Raw genomic sequence first — 13,614 nt, forward strand, 5'->3', positions numbered from 1 at the left:
AGAAGAGGCTTATTACAAAATGTTCGCAGGCAAAGTTATAAACAGGAGCTGTGCACATTGGCTTGTGCTAAACGGATGCGTCCTGGGAGGTAGTAAGCTCCCTGTCTCTATAGGCAATCAAGCATCATTGGCAGGCTTGGTCTTCCAGGTCTGGAGAGTCTAGGATTCTCCCTGGCTACTCTTCAAGGCTTACCACCAGCCATTAATTATGCACGTTATTATGTTAAACTTCTCTCTCGAATGCCAGGCCCATGATAGGTATTCAGTAAATGCTGCTCGAACGGATGAGCTTATTGTCCCAATTTACAGCTGAGAAATTGAGGCTCAGAGATTTTAAGGGAAAGACTCAATGTCAGCCCTTAAGTGGAGGATCCAGGTTACCAACCCAGGGTGGTCTTATCAAGAGACACTCTTAGAGCCTCCAGGAGAGCCTGGCTTCTCCTCTACCACCATTTCTTCCCTCTGCTTCCGGCCTTTTCTTCCAGATGGAGCCCACTCAGCTGTCGTGTTTCTGCCCAGTTGACCTGCCCCATTCCAGGGCCAGACTTCCAACCTCGGAGCGTGACAGCTGTGTGATCTGTCACTCCTGCTGAATCTCAGTTTCCTAGTCTGTAAAACAGGTAGGGCGATTTTGGTGTTAACAACCAGTCCTGGGAAAACCAGGACAGTTGGTCACTGTAAAAGGGGAAACACAAACCCATCTTGCGGACTTGTGGCCAGAGTCGGAGGACACATACGAAAAGCCATCAGATCTGGAACCATCACAGGACCCACACTTGGAAAGTGGAAGGGGCAGTTACTGACCCTTACAGAGTGAGTCTGAGTCTGAATTCCAAGGGCCCCCTTCCTGGCTGTGTGCCCTGAGCTCAGAGTTCAGTTTATCTCCCTGGGCGTCCATTTGTTTCCCCAGGTTTCAAAAGGGGTTAATAGTCGTGCAGACCGAGAGCGGTGTGGGGAGGGCGAGGTGAAATAATGCAGGTAGATCCAGGTCATTCAGAGTGGGCACCGAGCCCCCTTGGCACGTGTGCCCATGGCTAGTGACGGGGTCACTAAGGCGTGGGGAGGGCTGCTGCACGTTTATCAGGCGCTGTACCCCCCGGGGCCCAAAGCAGCCGGTGTGCCTCTTACTTGGTCCTGAGCCTTGGTTCTTTTTTTTTTTTAACCTCCAGCAATCGGGAGATTTTAAAAAGAAAAGTTCAGGGCGTGTGAGGAGAAGAGTGTCCACGAGGGGGCGCCAGAGCGCCAGCCAAGGCAGCAGCCGTCAGCCGCCTCCCTCCCTGCAGGGGCCGCGGGGCTCTTGCCGGTGGCTTCCCCGGGACCTCCTGCCCCGACCCTAGGAATCTGGAAATTCCCTGACTCAGACTCAGCCTGGAGAATCCTGTAGGCTCTGGGTATTCACCACTCGTTTGGTTAGACAAAGCCTTGGCAGGTGCCAGACCCTGGGGGACGCCTGAAGTGGATATACGTGGTGATCACAGACGGGAAACTGAGGCACTGCGGGATCAAGTCACACAGCAATGGGGAAAGCCTGGATCCAAACTCGGGGACATCTCACCTGCAAATCTTTGCCAACAGCCTCTAAGAATCACAGAATCTTAGTGTTAGAAGGATCTTACAGACTTAGAGGCTTAAAAGGCTAGACTCAAATTTTGATTTGTCAAATATTTTATCTATTTTAATAATATTTATTATTATTATTAGTATTTGCACTTAAGTTGCCTGGGAGGCAACCACAGTTAGTTTCTGATTTCCCCCAGATACAGACTCATCAAATATTAGAATTAGATGGCATTTCTGGGAGACCCAGCTGCTTGTAGCCCCTGTCGCCCTCAGGCTCCTGCTGGTGTCACTGTTGCAGCTGCCTGAGTTTGAGGATCTTTCTTGGCTCTTGGGGTCCCCCACCTTCAAGCCCACCTGTCCCTGCACTGGGTTTGGTGGCACTTAAATGGGTGTCCCCTTCAGTGCAGGGGGGGGGCTGTGTTTCCTCTGGGCATGCCCTCCTGTGGGGGGCCCTGGTCCCAGAAAGGGGAGAGTGGAAGTGCCCGCTCGTGGGGTGGGTGTCCGGTGCTGAGGGAGACCCTTTTCCCCGTGGGGTTACCCAGCAGCATGGGGGCTGGTTAAGGCCTCCCCTCTCTCCACCTGGGAGGGCAAGGGCCCCCAAACCCTGGGTTTTGGTCCCTAAACCCTTCCTCTGCTGGGAGATCTCCTTTTTCAGAAGCCCTTCCTGCTCTCTTGGGCCAGGTCAGGGGGCCTCCGAGCACCCCTCTCCTCTGGGGGAGTTCTGATCTGCCTGGATTGTACTCTTGTCTGTTTCCCCATGAGAAGGTGCACTCCGGAAGGACAAGGCTCTGCTGAATTTTGTATTGCTTTCTCAGTGCTCAGCCCAGAGCATCCACTCGGTAAATGACTCCATGAACCCTACATTTCCCACCCACGTCCACAGTTCCTGCTTCTGGGCCCGCTGAAGACGACACATCTCTGCCCCTTGAGTTAGCCATGTGACGTGCTCCGGGCAGTGACACAGGAGCTGAAGTGACATATGTCCATTCTGGGTAGGAACCTTGTGGGGCTGTCACCAGCTCCTGTCATCCTGAGCAGCAGCTGGGGAAATGGCAGGCGGGTTCCTCTGTGGGGACACCGGGGAGCGGAGCCCTATCCCCGCCCCCTAAGTTGTTGTGTTGCTTGAGTGCGAAAGAAACCTTGGCTGTGTTAAGCCACAGAGATTCGGAGATTGTTCGTTACACAGCCTCATCTTTCCTCTCCTGGCTGCTACAGAGCAGGAAAACGGGGATGGCGGCAGAATTTTTGCTCCTTCTACCTGCCTGGGGAGGTGTGATCATAAAAGATGGAGGTGGTAGGGAACCGGGTATTGCTCCCCTCACACCCTCTCAGGCTTCATAACCTGTGAGGTCAGCTCTCCCAGGTCCACGCCTTCTCCTGAAAGAATGCCGTTCACTCAGTCACCCGTGTTGCGGAGACGTTCATGGGACCTCAGTGTAGGGTTGCGGTGAGGTTGGAAGGCGTTAGTGTGCGCAGAGTTCCTGCGCGAGTCCTTGGCACATGGTCCGTGCTATGGAAGTGTTTCTGTTATTATTCGTGATTTTTTTTTATTTCATTCAACTACATTTCCTGGGCATCCACTACGTTTCCTAGACACCAGGAATATGGAGAACAAAGCTTGTTTCTTCCTGCCTCGGGGCAGAAAGGCCCAGAGGAGAATGTCTGGGCAGCGCAGAGGAGAATGTCTGGGCAGCACAGAGGAGAATGTGTGGGCAGCGCAGAGGACCTCGTTTGAGGCCATTGGTGCTGTGGCACCTTCCAAGAGGAGGGACTCCCCCGTGGGGGGTGGAGCAGCGGGTGGCCTTGTGCCTTGAGGTGGAGTCGGGGGGCGGGGAGCGGCGGCTGGGGGGGGTGATGGCCACCAATTATGTAAGCCCCCAGCCTGCAAGCCAGACGCGGCTTTGATGGCCCTGTTCACAGCCCCCTATGAGGACCCTGCCCTCTGAAGCAGAGCTGGGGTGTGGAGGGGAGGGGAGTCCCCCACCCCGAGAGCAGCTGCTCCGCGTCTGGAAGCATCTTTCTTCACCTTCCTTGGGGAGAAAGACAAGAGGCCCATCTCCAGTGCCAACACCTGGTGACAGGTGAACGGCCTGTGGCTTCTTTCTAGTCCCTGGCTCTTGGCATCTGCTTGGCCTTGTCCTCAAGCCCAGTCCGGCCTCCTTGGCTCTGTGTGGGGAGGGGCTGGGGGTTGGGGACTGGCTGGGCTGCAGGAGCACAGAGATGGCAGGTCAGGAGGGAGACCCAGGAATCAGGTGCTGGGCAGAGGGAGAGAGGGCAGAGGGAGGGGCTGCTGGGGGCAGGTGCCTCAGGGGCAGGTGGTGGAGGCCCTGGCCAAGCCCTCGGGTTGCCTCCATCCAACTGAGATCCCCTTTGTGCAGAGGAGAACTTTGACCTTTGGAGCACAAGAGGACCTTGGCAATATCAGACCACCCTTCTGTGTTATAGCTGGAGGTGCTGGGGCTCAGAGAGACATGTGGCTGGCTCACAGACACAGCCAGTTAGGGGCTTGCCCAGGGCCGGAACCCGGACCTCTTTGCTCTTGGTTCAGTGCTCCTGCGGGACATCATGCTGCCTTTTGGGGCCTTAGAGTCTCGTGTTCTACTGGCAAAGTCTGACTGACCTACGGGGAGGCCCTGCTGCTGCCATTGCTGAGGTGCAAAACCTGCCGTCCTTCGTCCTCCCTGGACTCCAGGGGGCTGGCCTTGCCGGGGAAGGGCAGTGGCCAAGGGTGGCTTCATTGCAGCCTCTCCATCTGCAGGACCCAGGGCTGGCGCGTTGGGTGCAAAGGAGCTGGGGGACAGCCGCCCCTACTGGCCCAGCCTACTCCTCTTCTCAGAGCCTGGGGGTGGGATCCGGTGGCCCGCGGTCACTCAGAGGGCCACGAATGACCCCTCCTCTTGGGAGAGATTCTCTTGCTCATCCTCTCCCCTTGAGTGCGGGCTGATTTTGAGACTTGAATCTAGTAACTAGAATATAGCAGAAGTGATGGGATGTCCCTTCTGAGATCTGTGAGTCTGTGTCCTGGGGGCTCCCTCTCTCTGCTCCCTTTTGCTTGCTAGAAAGCCAGCTGCTGTGTTGTGAGCTGTCAGCCTCTGGCCCACAGCCAGCCAGGACCTGCAGCCAACCAACAGTCATGACAGTGAGCTTGGGAGGGAACCCCCCCCCCCCCAGATGAGGCTTCAGATCAGACCACAGCCCTGGCCGATTCCGCTGCCAGCAACCCACGACAGAGCCTGAGCCAGAGAACACATAGAACTGAGATCACAGATGTCTGTTGTTTGAAGCCACTAAGTTTTGGGGAAATGTGTTTTCCAGCCACAGATAACTTAATACAACCCACCACCAGCTCCTCCTGGAGCCATGCCCCCCCCCCCGGCTCTTCCAGTCCCCCACTCCCCTGAGACCCACGGAGGAAGTCCCAGGCTTATGTCCTAGTCTTCTGCATTTTATTGCCTGAAGGCCTGATCTGGGGGAAGGCATTTCACCCTCTCTGGTTCCTCTTCCTCTTGGTTAAGGCCACTTTCCCAGGTGCACAGGTCTTTCTCACTATTCTCTCACCTTGACTTTCATAACCTCTCGGAGATGTATTTGGGACAGGTCCCCACGTCCCCCAGTGACAGCAGAACAGATGCGGGGCAGTGTGGGACTTTGTGATAGCAAGTCACACTCTGGGATGGCAGTGATGACAGTGAGGGTCAGGCTGTCTGTGGCTCGTGCCTTGCTGGCACAGCCTGCACGTAGCTTGCCTCCTGTGCTGCGGAAGCCGAGGGGCCCAACAACTGTTTCCCCGGACTCGCCTGCAGCTGGCCATCCACGGGCCACATCAGGCCCCCACGAAGAGCACTCACGTGGGCGAGAATTTGGAACCGGGTTTCAGGGGGAGAGAGACAGGGCCCCGAGTGCACATGTCGCCATGTGGATCGGAGCCTAGCAGGCGGGGTTCTGGGGCTGGCAGCCGAGCGCTGACCTCCCAATTCCATCCCCAGCTTTCTGATGGAGGCAGGAGCCTTGGGGGCCCTGGGTGGTCTTTGTTCAGAATCTGCTCCTGGATGTTCTGCTTAGTATGCTTAAAAAATCGTTTATAGGGGCGCCTGGGTGGCACAGCGGTTAAGCGTCTGCCTTTGGCTCAGGGCGTGATCCCGGCGTTACGGGATCGAGCCCCACGTCAGGCTCCTCCACTATGAGCCTGCTTCTTCCTCTCCCACTCCCCCTGCTTGTGTTCCCTCTCTCGCTGGCTGTCTCTATCTCTATCAAATAAATAAATAAAATCTTTAAAAAAAATCGTTTATAATTAATTAATTAATTAATTAATTTTTTAAGATTTAGAATAGATTCTGTTGTTGGTTACTGAAGCTTGACTGATACACCTTCTCCAGAGTGTTTGGGACAAAGTCCCAGGAGGTCTCGTCTCAGCATCCTCCTCCCGGTGGCCGTGGCCGTGGCATCAGTTCCCGGGGAGTAATCCGGTTGGCTCTGCTGGGTCAGTCCCCAGAGAGATGGGGAGTGAATGACGGGGTCATTTCCTACCACGGCAGCCGGGGTTGGGGGGGGGGCGTGGACAGGGTCCATCTCTCGAAGAGGGGTTGAGAAGGTGTGGAGCGCCGCGCAAGAGAGCACGGGCTGCCGCGTCTGTGTGACATGACCCGCCACGGGGAAGTGCTATTAGCGATTCCCACGAGAGACAGAGCAGTAATGAAGCCCAGAGCACGGGAGATTATTACAGGAGTCCCAAGGCCCCGGCTTGTGGGGGATCACGCCTGTCTCCCAACCCTACCGCCACGGAGGATGCAGAACCCCCCATCTGCCCCTGACAGTGGGGAGGGGGACATGGAGGCTCAGAAGGGCTGGGGTGCCTGGGAGGCTGGAGACACAGGGGAGATGGGGGTTTGGATCTAGGCCTTCTGATGACCGTGACTGTGGCGGGCCTCTGTGGGACGGTGTATTGGAAAAGTGCTAACCCCCCGCCCTGCCCCCGGGGCCTGGCCCCAGGAGGCACCTCCTGGTGGTGGTGACAGGCCGGAGTGCTTGGTTCGGCTTCTGTGGGGCAGCTTTCCCGTTGCCATGGTGACAGACTCCTGGGGAGCTGGGCTTCGATTAGAACTGGGTCCACACACAGCAGCAGCTGTATCCCCAGACCCTCCTGTTCTGTGAGCCTGTCCCCTGGCCAGAAGGGGCAAGCCAAGGGAGAGGGGGAGCCCACCGGGCCTCTCCACCTTGGCCCTCCTTGCTCCCTCTGCCATCTGCCAGCCTCCCTCCCTGGGCTTGACCTCTCTGGCCTGGCCTGAAGGCTGAGGTCTGGGTTCAAGTTCTGCCTCTGTTACCTCCTGGAGAGTGAAGAGGGGCTTGGGTTTCAGCTCAGCTTCCCAAAATGGAAGGAAAATATTGAGCGCCTACATGGGCCGGATGTCGACTGGGCCCCCGGGCTTGCAGATCCTGACACCAGCTCCACCAGCTTCCGCTCCCCAAGGGCCTGTGGTCCTCCAGCCTCAGGCTCTTGCTCCTTTTCCCGGTGTTCCTCCAGCTCACGTGGGTCTTCTGCCCCGCGTGACGCCAGCTCAGGTGTGGAATCCAGTCCCTTCCTCAGTTTCCACAAAACCCCTGTCTCCTGCGTGGTGCAGTGGGATGTAGTGAATGGTGGGGGGAGGGCAGTGATGGGGGAGGGTTTGCACTGACCCCAAACCCATGGCTTCACATTCTCTCTGGAAGCGCCTGGCCTTCCGCCCTGTCTTTCTCTTTCCCCCATGCCTGCACGACCCCCTTCTCTCCCTGATGCAGAGCCAGCCCCGACTGACTGCGGCCCCCGCCCCCTCTCCTGTCCCCCTCCCAACCCAGCGGGACAGAAGCACAGGCCTGTGTGTATCCCTGCTTCCTGCAATCTTCACAAACAAGAGATCTGGGGAACCGCCCTGCAGATTGTGGGGTGCAAGGATGACTCCCATCTCTGGGAACTAGCAGCTGAATATCTGCCCCGCTGGAGAGGGTCCTTCTGCAAGCACCAAGGGCAACTTCCACAGCCAGACGGGGAGGCGGCCCAAGACTGGGCACGGAGCCCCGTGTCACTAGCACCACCTCCTCTTCAGGATGTACAAAGTCGGTCTGCTTGGATCTGCTGGAAGTTTCCTGAAACTGCCACAGCACCGACTCCCAGACACGTGATTGCTGAGGGACAGCAGTTTTGAGTGATTGTGTCACCTGACACCTGTTCACGCAGGTCAACCCCTGGAGGACGCTAGGCTATCCCGTCCACTTCCACAAAGTCTCTGTGGCTGGGCTTCAGCCAGGGCCATATGCAGAGGAAATGGGGAGCACAGCAGACATACTGTTTTTCTGCCTTGATGGACTGGCTTGGGTCATGTGACTCTGGCTGGCCAATCAGAAAGCCTCATCCCCTGGCAGAGCGATTGGCTCATGGTGGGCACGTGACTCAGGCTGATCCAATCAGAGTCTTCCCTGAGATTTGATTCATGGACACCAAAGGCAGAGGGTCTCTTGCTTTCTCCTGGCTTGGGGGATGACTTGAATGGGATGGAGTGGCCAGGAGCCATTGCCCTGCCACGTAGAGACAGAGCCTACCAGAAAATAAAACCAACACACTGAGGAGATAAGAACTTCTGAAAGATGACGTGATGAACCTTGAAGATGTTTGAGTTCCTGGATCCATCTGGGCCTGAAGGTAGCCCCACTTATGAATTTATTTGCTGAATTATGTCAGCAAATAAATTCCCAACAGCTGCTGTGGGTTGTTTTTGACATTGTAATTGAAAGGATCCTGACTATCAGAAAGGGAGGATGGGAAGATAAAGAGGGAGCTTACAGGAAAGGCGATGGGTCAGAGGGTGTCCCAACTGGGACCACAGAGATCTTTTAGTCCCTCATCCCCAAATCTGACCTATTGTGAGGTCACCTGGGCGGTCTGTTAAAGTAGATGCTGGTTCAGTAGGCTGGGGACCTGGGACCTGCATTTCCACAAGCTTCCCAGGGAATTCTGGTATCAGTCAGGTGGGAAACTGCTGACCTAGTCCTATCCCCTCACTCTGTCATTAGGGAAACTGAGGCCAGAGGGAGAAGCACACAACAAGTTAGTGGTAATTCCCCATCTGTTCTTTACCCTCTTTCCTGCCTTCCTGTTCCCTGCTCCTGCAGTGAGGACAAGGAAGGGGAAGGTTTAAGACCCTCCACAGAGGGGCCCAGGCTCACACCATTCTTGTTCCCCCACCTCTCAGTCAGAAGCCGAGAGAGTGTACAGAAATGACCATGCTGTTAGTCTCAGAACTGCTGCTTGCCCGACGTCCATCCATCCATCCATCCATCCACCCACCCACCCATCTGTCCGTCCGTCCATCCATCCATCCATCCATCCATCCATCCATCCATCCATCCAGTACTAAGCACTGTGTGTGTCCAGGACAAACCAGTGAATGTAGCCTATGTAGATTATTTTTGCCTTCCCTCCCTCCCCCCTCCCCCCTCTCCTACTCCCTCCTCCCCCTCTCCTTCTTCCCCCTCACCTCCCTCCCCTTTTTCTTCCCTCCCTCCCTCCCTTCCTCCCTCTCTCCTATCTTCCTTGACTCTCCAACCCTCCCCCTTTAGGGGAAGAACGCTAGACTTGGTATTAGAAGTCACATTCAGTAGCTACGTGAACTAGGCACTCAATTTCTTGAAACCTCTCGGCACCCCACCTTTCTCATTATGAGAAGCGGGGATAACAGAACTTTCCAGGATCGTTGTAGCCATACAGCCAAACTGTGGGAGTGGGCTATGTGGGGACTTTGGTGGCACCGTCCTTCCTTATGCCTTGATTTTAGAGCCACGTGGAAATGTTAAAATGAAAAGGAAGGAAGAAAACACAAGCCCTAGAATCCCAGCCGTCTTCGTAGGTTGCCCACCGTCAATGTTGCACGTCTCCCTCCAGGCCTGACTGCACGCAGACGTTGTCCTCATGCAGTTGTGATCACCCCGGGGATGCAGTCTGGGGTCCTGGCTCTTCCCCTCACACCCCGTCGCCGTGCTTAGATAGCTCAGAGTCTTTGACAAGGCCCCGTGATAAAGGATGTTAGTGAAAAAAGTCGTGAGAAAGGGGGATTTGGCTTGGGGCAGGAGCCTGAGTGAGATAAACAGGCCCCACTGGGGCTGAGAGAAGCATGCAGAGGGCCCCTTGGGGAGTCACACTGGAATAGGCTGTGAACCAGCCATGTGAGCTCTCTGGACCTCAGCTCCCCCATCTGTGAAATGGGAGCATTGAGCTGGCTGGTCCCTGGGACCCCTTGAAGCTCTGAGTTTCTGGGCGCCTGTGACGCATGAACTGACTGTAGTATTTTTGGCACACTAGGCGCTAGGGGGGATAAGATGGGAGGAAGCATGGGCCCTGCCCTCGGCGACCTTATGGTCCAGTTGGAGGCACAGAGCCAGGCCGCAAAACCCAATTTAAGAACCATCGTTCAAGAATTATACGAAAGAAAAGTATAGAATTTCAATCATAGCAACACAAACAGCTTGAACTTGATCTTGTCCCAGGTGGTGGGAGAAGGACTCCTGCTTCCAGAGGCTCCGAGGAAGGCAAAAGCTGCTTTGGAGGCAGGGATGGCCCCAGCACAAAGCAGGGGCCCAGGGAGCATCGATGAGGGGACCTTGGATCTGAGAGAGCCCTCCCCTGGAATGTGCTAGGGAAAGGGCTGTGCAGAAGGGCCTGGAAACCTCACTGTGGGAGGGGTGGGGGGAGGGACTGGGCTGCTTGGTCAGGACTTCAGATATTCACAGGCGCCTGTGGACGATGGGCTGGATGTGTGCTGGTGGACCTGGGGGGCAGGGCTGGTGCCAGGGGGAGCAGGGAGGACGCCCTCGGTTTGGGAGATATGACAGCACCGGCTCACGCCTGCTGGCTGCTTACCACGAACCTACAGGCCCTGCGCCAAGTGAGCTCTGCACGTAGCTGTTTATTTCCCGTTACAACCCTGCCAAGTAGTTGGTGCAGCAGTCCTCAGTTTACAGATGAGGACATCGAGGCACAGAGAGGGTAAGTCACATGCCAGGAAGGGGAGGGGGTGAGATTTGAACTCAGGCGGTGGGCTCCCTGGCAGTGGGGATATGTGAGCAGAGGTGAAGAAGGTTGGAAGAGAGCAGGGCAAGGGCTGGGTAAGATGGCTCCCGAGGCCACTATGGCTTCAGAGGCTCATCAGGGAGGGCTCTCTGGAAGAGGTGCCCTTGAACTGAAATGGAAGTCTGGGAACGCTCACTGGAGAGGAGTGTCAGGCCAGGGAAGTGGTCAGTGCAAAGGCATGGAGGGGGGAAGGGATGTGGTGTGAAGGCGGGGAGGGGACCCATGGGCGTGGCCAGGACTGTGCAAAGCAGACCCAAAGCCACACGCTGGGCCCCTCGCTTCTGGTTGGCTGGCCAGCATATCACAGCAGCATCCTCTGTCCTTCCAGCCTCCCCACTTCTGTCCAGTCCCTCAGCAGTCTGATTAACCTAAACCGGATCAAGCTGCTCCCTGTGCAGAAGCTCCCATAGCTCCCCACCGCCTGAGCACAAAGTCCAAGCTCTAGCCCTTTGGTGATGTTTCCAGGCCTCTCCGGCAACCCTCCCTCCCCCCATGCCTGGTTAGTGGCCTTTTCCCTTCCCGTCCTGCAGCCACCAGTACAGCGGTGGCCAGAGGGGGTGCCCATGTCCGAGCCACGGAGCCCTTGCTGCTCCCCTGTTGGACAGTGAACTCAAGAGCAGCCACTGCTCTCTGTTCAGGCCCATGTCCCTGGTCCCTTGAGCCCAGCGCAGGCCCTCTGGGAGAGCACCGGGCCACAGACTTAGAGGCGGAGAAGCCAGAACACCGGGGCTTGAATCCCTGCTCTGCTGTTACTAGGCCAGCAGTGAAGGATCAGTGCAAGTTAGTATCAGTGCCTTGCTCATTGCTGGGGGCTCCAGGAATGTTGGCTGGATGTCCTAGAACCAGGAGACAGGAGGGAGGGAGAGAGAGAGGGAGAGGGAGAAAGAGGGGGAGAGAGGGAGACAGAGAGAAAGGAAGATGAGGGTGGGGGGAGAGGGAGAGAGAAAGAGAGAGAGGGAGGGGGAGGGAGGGAGAGAAGAAGAGGGAGGAAGAGGTAGAGAGGGGTAGGAGAGGGAGAGGGAAAGAGATGGGGAGGAGAAGGTTGGGGAGGGGGTTATGGGTGGAAGAGGGGAAGGCGGACATGAGGTTGGGAGAGAAGGCTGCCGGGTGGAGGGGGGAGGCAGAGAGAGAGCAGAGGGCATCAGCCAGGGTCTGTCTGGCTCAAGTGAGAGCTGCTCCATCACGAGGTGCCACCTGCCAGCCAGCTGCTCTCAAAATAGCTGTCCCTGCTGGGGCCGTGCCAGTGGAGGGCGGGGCTGGGAGCCCCGTCTGGACGCGTGCTGGGGCCCGTGGCTCTTGTGGTCTCCAGCCTGGCAAGAAGCCTCTGCTACCTGTGTCTTGAGGGGCTGTGGTGGGGGCTCAGGGGTCCCCTCCTGCAGGTCTGTGTGCGTGTGCGTGTCTGGTGGCCTGGGGTCAGGGCTGGAGGGTGCGCTGGCTACGGGCAGGGAATGGCCAGACTGGTAGAAATGATAATCATTATAGGGGTCATCATCCCCATCATAAAAAATGAGGCAGACACAGCAAAGTTGCCCTCTTCTCCCTTTGGCAAGGACCCAAGGACGTTTGGGCAGGCCAGTGGATGCACCCACCTCCCAGACTCCCTTGCAGCTAGACCGACCAGGGCACCTCTGGCCGCTGAGATGTAAGGGCGAGTCGGCAAGGAGGGCCCCGAGAAGGCTGTTGTGCTCCTGTGCTCCCACCTCGTGGCCCGTCTCTGAGCTGGCCTCCTTCCCTCTGGCTGCACACAGCCCTTCCCCAGCAGGCCGAGAAGCCCTAGCTGGGAGCGCCCAGACTGCTGGGAAGAACATCGACCCTCGCCCCACACTGTCTGAGTTTGCGTCATGGCTGGGCGTCACCCAGCTGCGTGCCCTTCCTCGGCCTCGGTCATCTCAGCTGTGAAATGGGAAGAAGAGAGAGTGACCAGTGCTGAGACCGTGCGGTGTCTCCCAGGCGTGTCACACCTCCTGGGCCACCAGACGACAATGGAATACTGACGTAGATGCATTTGAACGTGTGCTGGACGTGTTTTTGGCATTTGGTCCAGTCCAGTTGGCAGATACTTTTTTTTTTTTAAGATTTATTTATTTGAGAGAGAGAGCGGGGGCGGGGTGGCAGAGGGAGAATCTTAAGTAGACTCGTGCTAAGTGTGGAGCCCGCCGCGGGGCTCGGTCTCGCGCCCCTGAGATCACGACCTGAGCGGCAACCAAGAGTCGGCCGCTCAACCCACTGCTCCGCCCAGGCGCCCCCAGTTTGGCAGATACTGTAACGATCGCTGCTACTTGGACAATTGGAGTGACCTCACAGCACATGTTTCTTCATCGCCTTGTGTGGCCACCGTCTGCTCTGTGCCCGTGGAGGCCGCTGACGGGGTGTCTGGCTCGTCTTCAGCTCCTGGGGGCCCGGCCCGGTGCCTGGCACACCGCAGCCAACCCCCGGGATCTCTGCTGAATGAAGGAATGCATCCGTGACCACTCAGCAGACACTTCCACGGTGACTTTTTGGGGGGGGGGTGCCAGGCTCTGTACTAGGCACGGGACCAAATAAAACCAAGGACAAGCTAGGCGTCCCTGATGGACGAGGCCCGTGTGTTCGCCTTCGGTGGGCGGACCAGAGTGTAACCGGAAGCAACATCTGGAGCAAAAGGAAGAGGGTCCTGGCTGTGGCAGAAGAGGAGGTGGGCCATGGAAACGAGTTCTTGGCTGGAACATTCTAGCCCCTGGACTCCGGGGCGAGAAAGCCAGGTGTCCCGTGTGGAGCCAAAGGAAAGCCCTCCCTCCTGACCCTCGTTCTGCCTCTCCCACCAGTCGTGCATGAGCCCTTGTCCCTCACTCCTGTCGCTCTACCCCCAGCACCCAGAACCCCCGACACTACCATGGGTGCAGAAGAGGGTCCGAGGAGGGAGTGGCTGCTGGTCTGAGGGAGGAGGAAGAAGTCAGGAGCCTGAGGCTTCTCTGGGC

Source organism: Ursus maritimus, unplaced genomic scaffold, assembly GCF_017311325.1.
Source record: "Ursus maritimus isolate PB19 unplaced genomic scaffold, ASM1731132v1 scaffold_21, whole genome shotgun sequence".
Lineage (NCBI taxonomy): Eukaryota > Metazoa > Chordata > Mammalia > Carnivora > Ursidae > Ursus > Ursus maritimus.